Source organism: Jaculus jaculus, chromosome X (assembly GCF_020740685.1).
Source record: "Jaculus jaculus isolate mJacJac1 chromosome X, mJacJac1.mat.Y.cur, whole genome shotgun sequence".
Lineage (NCBI taxonomy): Eukaryota > Metazoa > Chordata > Mammalia > Rodentia > Dipodidae > Jaculus > Jaculus jaculus.
In genome coordinates this window covers 34,543,780-34,552,025 of record NC_059125.1, presented here as the reverse complement: position 1 = coordinate 34,552,025, position 8,246 = coordinate 34,543,780, and positions in this window count along the sequence as shown.

The following is an 8,246-nucleotide window of genomic DNA, read 5'->3' as shown; positions in this document are numbered from 1 at the left end:
ACACAGAACCTGAGGAGAGAATCAGCCCATGGCACCTCACTAGGGCCCCAACTGAAACAAAAGAGTAATTGGGGAAATAAGCAAGAGTGATGCTTTCTTGGTGAACTTGATATCAGTGCAAGGGCGAAGGAGACACACAGAGGACATGCAACTCCTACCAAATCATAGATCCAGAGACACACACATAATGAAGTGGAGAGCAATGGAAGACATCCAACAACAATCTCTGCCCTCCACACATGTTATATGAGCACCCTCATACACACATGTACCCTGAAGAATACACACATACATACATACACTAAAGAAAAAAGAATGGCAGATATGGTGGTACACACCTGTAATCCCAGCACTTGGGAAGTAGAAGACCAAGAGTTCAAGGCTAGTCTTACCTACCCAAGTCTGAGGCCAGCCTGGCCTACATGAGACCCCATCTCAAAAACAGAGCTGGAGAGATAGCTCAGCAGTTAGGGGCCTTTCCTGTGCAAGCATGAAGGCCTGAGAAACCACTCTTAGTTCCATTACCAGGACCAACATAAACAGCTGGGTATCTATAATCCCAGTCTTGTGGGAAGCACAGACCAAAGAATTACTAAAGCTTGCAGAAAAACAACAACAGCATTAATGGCAGAAGAGTATCCCACTCAGGCCACTGCAAGCAAGCGTGTGGTGCATCACATGGGAAAATACATGTGTGTATAGTACACACACCATATTACATACGCACATGCATACAAGCAAGAACAATGAAATTAAAACCCTCAGGAACTGGCATCTGGAGTTTTGACAAAAAGCTTGGAAACAGTTGATTTACAACATAAAAATGTTTCTGGGACAAACCTTTTCCTGTCATGCACAAAGTATTCCTGAAGTAGGGTGTGAGGATGACAAGAAAGCCAGAAGTGGAATTAATATACTTATAGAGGAGCACAAAAACAAGCAAGTCATGGCAGTGCCTGAAGCTGCAATGTTTTATTGCAGCTTGCTGTTTCTAACCTAGAAAGTGAAGTCAAGTTAATTCAAGGTTGGAAGGTGGAGTGCTGTTATCTCATTTCTTTTTTAAAAAAAAATATTTATTTTTGTATTTATTTATGAGTGAATGAATGGGTGCACCAGGGCCTCTAGCCAATGCAAACAAACTCCGGATGCATGCACCATCTTGTATGTCTGGCCTATGTGGGTTCTGGGTAGTTGGACCTAGGTCCTTTGGCTTCCCAGTCAAGAGCCTTAACTAGTTGCTAATCCATCTCTCCAGCTCTATTTTCTTGTTCTTGGGGACTCTGAATACAAATTTAACCAAATCTTAAGTTTATGGGCCTGATAATATCTGTGTAGTGTCCCTCAATAATTTTTTTTTCTCCTTTTTTTTTTTTTGGTTTTTGAGGTAAGGTTTCACTCTAGCCCAGGCTGACCTGGAATTTACTATGGAGTCTCAGGGTGGCCTTGAACTCATGGCGATCCTTCTACCTCTGCCTCCTGAGTGTGGGGATTAAAGGTATGTGCCATCATGCCTGGAGTTTTTTTTCTCCTTTTAAAACTCTTTAAACACTTTTACTGAGACAAGGTCTTATATAGCTGTGGCTGGTTTGCAATTTGTTATGTATACTAGGTTGGCCTAGCACTTGTGATCATCTGCATCCTGGGTGCTGGGGGTGGTGTGCCAGCACACCCAACTCCTTTTATTTTCTATTTTCACAACCTTCCTTCTTCCCAGTCATGAAGTTATTAATTTACTTATTTATTTTTGATGGGAGATCTTTTGTGCCACATAACTATGTAGCCTAGGCTGGCCTCAAATTCAGTCATCCTGCCAAAAGTTCCTGGTACTGAGATTACAGGAGTGCATCACCACAAACTCTTCTGATAATATCAGAGCTGTATTTTGTGGTTCTTTTTGCATGTGTGCTTGATGTTAGTGTGGTATATACAGGTGGTGTCCCATGTGCTAACCTGTAACAGGTTACTCACATTAGGTGACAGAGAAGAATGTGAGTTGGTGTCCTGCTCCATCACTCTTCTGCCCCTTCTTACTTGAGTTAGAGTCTGTTACTGATCCAAAGCCTGCAGTTTTCTCATAAACCCAAGAGATTTTCAGATCTATGCTTCCCACAGGACTGGGGTTACAGATATGTGTGGCCAGGCCCAGCTGTTTATGTGGGTCCTAGGGATGAATCTTCAGGTCCTCAGTCTTGCACAGGAAGTGTTCTTAGCAGATGTTCTTAGCAGATGAGCCATTACTTCAGTCCTTGAAGTGTATTTTTTTTTTTTTAGATGTATAACATGAAGATGTGCACTTTTTTTCAAGGTAGGGTCTCACTCTATAGCCCAAGCTGACCTTGAACTCATTCTAGTTCCAGGCTGGCCTCAAACTCAGTGATACTCCTATCTCTGCCTCCTGGGTGTTGTGATTAAGGGCATGCATCACCATGCCCAGCTTGATATGCACACTTTTGTTTTTTGAGGCAAACACAACAGACTGGTCTTTTTTATGAGAAAAACTGGTGCACCAGGGCCTCCAACCGCTGTAACTGAACTCCAGATGTGTGTGCTGCCTTGTGTGCATGCATCACCTTGTGTGTCTGTGTGGTATCTGGGGAGTTGAACATGGGTCCTTTGGCTTTGCAGAGGGAAGCTCTAACTGCTAAGCCATTTCTCCAGCCTGATATGCACACTTTTAAACTTTGTGTAAATGATAATGCACAATAGCTATCATTCTGTTTTTCCTTGCTTGAACTTAGGTTTTCAAAATCTATCCATTGCAACTGTATACTAATCTAATCAAAGTTATTAGCCATATGACCTATATTACCCTATAAATTACCTATTTAGTCTTGTTCATCTTTCCTTTCTTCCTGGTTTCTAGGAATTTCTTATAGATAACTCTTTTTATTTTTTTAAGGCAGGGTCTCACTGTAGCTCAGGCTTGAACTGGAACTCACTGTAGCTCCAGGCTGGCCTCAGACTCATGTGATCCTTCTACCCCGGCTTCTCAAGTACTGTGATTAAAGGCATGTACCACCATGCTTGGCTCTAGATAATTCTCTGAGTTTAAATATTGTAAACATTTCACCTTAGCCAACTAATTTTTTTCTAAAATTAGCAAAATTTTTCTTGATCTTTATGGCAAACTTCTGCTAGTATTTTTACTGTATCATTTGCCCTCTAATCTGTATCTGTGTGTTTTTTATTCTCAACTGTTTGAGATTATGTTGTATAGAAACACTTCCATGTACTACAATTCTAGCACTGTAACCTCAGCACTTGGGAGGCAGAGGCAGGAAGATGGAGAGTTCAAGGTCCTCTTCAGCTACATAGTGAGTTCCAGTGACAGCCTGGGCTATAAGAGACTTTTATATCAAAAAACACACAAGTGTCAAACATTTCTCTATACATTTTCAATAACTAAGAACATTCTCTTTTTTAATTTTTTTTGTTGTTTATTCATTTATTTGAGAGCAACAGAGAGAGAGAGAGAAAGAGGCAGACAGACAGAGAGAGAGAGAATGGGTGTGCCAGGGCCTCCAGCCACTGAAAACGAACTCCAGATGCGTGAGCCCCCTTGTGCATCTGGCTAACGTGGGTCCTGGAGAGTTGAGCCTCGAACTAGGGTCCTTAGGCTTCACAGGCAAGCGCTTAACTGCTAAGCCATCTCTCCAGCCCAAGAACATTCTCTTAAAAACCACAAAAGGTGCCAACTTCAAAAAATTTTATATGAACCGGGAGTGGTGGTGCATGCCTTTAATCCCAGCACTAGGGAGGCAGAGGTAGGAGGATCACTGAGAGTTCGAGGCCACCCTGAGTCTACATAGTTAATTCCAGGTCAGCCTGGACCAGTGTGAGACCCTACCTTGAAAAACCAAAAAAAAAAAAAATTATATGAAATAATCATTTTATCCAACTGGCTACCAGTTCTCCTCTATAGAAGTGTGGTTTGGTTCTTCTCTTACAGTAAGTCATCTGTGGGGAGGTACTTTCAGGTCATTCAGATAACCTATTCTTCATCAAAACTATTTTTTTTTTTTTTTGGTTTTTCGAGGTAGGGTCTCACTCTGGTCCAGGCTAACCTGGAATTAACTCTGTACTCTCAGGGTGGCCTTGAACTCATGGCGATCCTCCTACCTCTGCCTCCCGAGTGCTGGGATTAAAGACGTGTGCCACCACGCCCGGCTCATCAAAACTATTTTTGATTTCTTTTTTTGAGGCAGGATTTCATGTAGTTCATGTTGGCTTCAAAGTTACTATGAGCCAAGGTGACCTTGAATGTCTGATTCTCCTGGCTCCACTTCCTGAGTGCTGTGGTTGGTTATGCATCAGCAAATCTGGTTTCTACCTTTACTTTGAAACATTTTTTCTGTATATGATAAGGATCCAAACTCACTTTTCTTTGTAAATTTTTCTTAGCACTATTAACCTCCCCCCAACAATGATTTTTTTTTTTCTGAGCCAGAGTGTCATGTAGCCCAGGCTGTCCATAAACACCTTCCAAGTGCTGGGATTATGAGCATACAACACCACATCCAGATCCCTTATATCTCACATATTAAATTCTCAAATATAAGACTTGTTCTGAGAGTTCTAATCCTTTTTTTTTTTTGGTCAGTTATTGCATTGCTTTTATCATTGTTTCTTATGTAGCAACTTACTATGTGAATTAAATTTCCTCTTTGTATATATTTTTATGTGATGCTGGAGAATGAACCCAGGTCTTCAGACATGCTAAGCATATACCTTTAATGTTGAGACTGAGATACTTCCCTTTTTCATTTTTTACAATTGTCAGAAAATTATAATGCCCATATTAATCTATTTTAGAATGCCTTTGCATTTATTTCTTATCCCCAAAGCCTACTGAAATAGTAATTGTAAATATATTTTAAAAGTTTGGCATTTTAGCCGAGTGTGGTTGTGCACGCCTTTAATCCAAGGCAGAGGCAGGAGGGTTGCCATGGGTTTGGGGCCACCCTGAGACTACACAGTGAATTCCAGGTCAGCCTGAGCTAGAGTGAGACCCTACCTCGAAAAACAAAAAAAAAAATTGGCATTTTATAACAGTGATATATTATTCATAGGTACGTTACATGAATTTACACTTTCTGAAAATAGTACTCATAGCCAGGCATGGTGGTACATGCCTTTAGTCCCAGCACTTGGGAGGCAGAGGTAGGAGGATCACTGAATTAGAGGCCAGCCTGGGACTAGAGCGAGTTCCAGGTCAGCCTGGGCTACAGTGAGACCCTTGAAAGAAAAACTATATATATAATTTAAAAAAGCATTCAAGAGCTGGAGAGATGGCTCAGCAGTTAAGGTGCTTGCTTACAAAGCCAAGGACCCAGGCTCAATTCCCCAGGATCCATATAAGCCAGATGACAAGGTGGTGCATGTATCTGGAGTTCATTTGCAGCTGCTGGAGGCCCTGGCATGCCCATTCTCTAATGAATAAAAAATAGCACTCAATAATTACTCGTACCAGGTGTGGTGGCATATGCCTTTAAATCCCAGCTCTTGGGAGACAAGAGATAGGAGGACTGTTGTGAGTTTAAGGCCAGCCTGAGACTACATAGTGAATTCCAGGTCAGCCTGGGCTAGAGCAAAAGACCAAAAAAAAAAAAAAAAAAAAAAAAAAAAAGTTTCTTGTGCTTTTTCCTTTCAAAAATTCTATACCTGTAGTTGAATTATTTTAAATTTATTATGCTATTTAGTGCCAGTTACCCAACCTTATAGTTTTAGAATCCCTTTATAGAATTTATATTTATATAAAGAATTTATATTCTTTAGAATGATATATAGAAGTCAATGATGGTCAGTGAATAACTACTTGTTATTAAAGTTTTATTTGAATATGGCCATACTCATTTATGGTCTTGACTATTGTTTGGAACTATAATGGCAAAAATGAGTAGTTACAACTGGGCATATGGCCAGCAAAGTCTAAAATTTGGATTGGGGGTGATGTTATACATTTGAGGATGTAAGTATCAAGTCAGGGTGGATTGGTTTCTTTGAACCTTAACATTTGTAGGGCCCTGACAATCTGATGACTTAAGACAAAGGAATGGTTACTTGGTTTGTATAGGCCAGCTTGCCTTGTGCTAAATCAGCATTAGTCAGGGTTTTTGACCTTTTGGTGGGTCAACATGAGTAAGTATTTATTGGATTTCAGTTCCTGACTTTTCTCTTTAAAATCTCTGTACTTGTAGGCTCTCTCAGGACAAACAGATGATCTGATTATTTTTTTGTCCTATAATCCTGACTAGTAGCCTACAAAAGGGGGTTACTTTGCTTGTAATCCTTATCAGATTAAGAGGACAAATATTTGGAGATTATCCTCAGATCACAAGTATGCCATGCATCCACAAGCACAAATTATTACTACTACTAATAATTATTAAAATGCTAGGTATTGTGGTATGTTCTTATAATCCCGAAGCTGGGGAAGTCAGCCTGGCCAAGAAAGGTGGAAAGTGTCCCTGAAGATAACACTCTAGGTTGTTCTCTAGTTTCCACACACACCCTCACACATATGAAAACACATACATGCAAAGGAAAAAAAAATTGGGAGTAGTGGTATATGTCTATAATTCCAAAACTGGCAAGGTCAAGGCAAGAGGATCAGGAGTTCAAGGATGGTCTGAGCTACATGACAAGTTCCAGGCTAGTCCAGACTATATGAATAGCTGTCTAAAACATAAAAGCAACAAAGAAAGTAAGAATACAAATGTATTGTTGGTGACAAATATAAGACACAAGGTTGGTGCACAAGAGAAAACCATAGAGCAGCCACAGGGTTTATTTGGGGTAAACACTTGGAAGGGGTCTCTGGCACAGGATTCAGAGACCACATTCCACAATGGGTGGGTTAGTTATAAGGCCTTGTTGCTATTGATCCCATTAAGAAGAAGGAAGTAGAGGTGGGAAGTTTCACTTTTGAGAGAAAAAGCTAGCCATTTTAGTCCTTGGGATTTTCTACTGGAAGATAGAAGTTTCTAGACTTAACATTCCTGACTTTTGTTTTTATTAGTTATTCACTTTGGGCTGCAGGACAGGATTATCTCTGGAACCCTACTGATACCCTAGTTGATAGATGAAGACTATTGTTGGGTTAGTAGGAGTTAAAGTTTAAGGTTGAGTTATATAGGGTTCTAGCATAAGAAACAGGCAAAATGGGACTTGGGAGATGGCTCAGCAGTTAAAGGCTCTTGCTTGCAAAGCCTGTTAGCCTGGGCTTGGTAACCTAGTACACACATAAAGACAGATGCACACAGTGGTGCATGCATGTGGAGTTTTCAGTGGTTGGATTCTTTCTCTTTGTCCCCCCATCACTTGCAAATAATAGTTTTTAAAAAGCCAGGCATGATGGCACCTGCCTTTAATCTAGCATTTAGCAGGCAGAGATAGGAGGATCAGTGTGTGCTAAGAGGCCAGCCTGGGACTACAGAGTAAATTTCAGGTCAGCTTGGGCTAGTGTGAGTCCCTGCCTAAAAAAAAAATAAGTCTGGAGAGATGGCTTAGTAGTTAGGCAGGTACCTGTGAGGCCTAAGGACCCATGTTCTACTCTCTAGATCCCACATAAGCAAGATACACAAAGTGATGCAAGTGCGCAAGGTTGCACATTCACACAAGATGGCGCATGCTTCTACAGTTTGGGTGTAGTGGCTGGAGGACCTGGTGTGCCAATTCTCTCTCGTCTTCTTTGTGGCATCTTGGGATCACAGCAGACTTGATGTCAAAATAGCATTCTTTAAGGAACACAGCCCTCCGGTTTTGGCCATTGAGAAATCAAGAGCATGATGGTGTTAGAGGTCAATACCTGCTAGAGAGTCTATTTGGTTTTGGAGGGTAATAAATATTAGCTTCTATCTTGTCTAGAATGACAGAAAGGGCTTTACAGAACAGATGTAGAAATTCTGGCAATGTCTATTCCAAGTACAGAAAAGCTGGGAATGGTGGCACATGCCTCTAATCTCAGCACTTGGGAGGCTGATGTAGGGGGTTCATTGTGAGTTTGAGGCTAGCCTGGAACTACAGAGTGAGTTTCAGGTCATCCTGGGCTACAGTGAGAGCCTACCTCAAAACACAAAACCAAAACAACAACAACAAAAAGTTCCCAAAAGTTCAAAGAATCAATTGTATACATTGTTGGATAGTTTCATGTTTTATTTTCTAATTGCAATACTTTGTATCTGATCTCTTTACATTGTTCCACATAATGGAAAAAGAAACCTTCAAATCAGTCAGTTCATTATCTA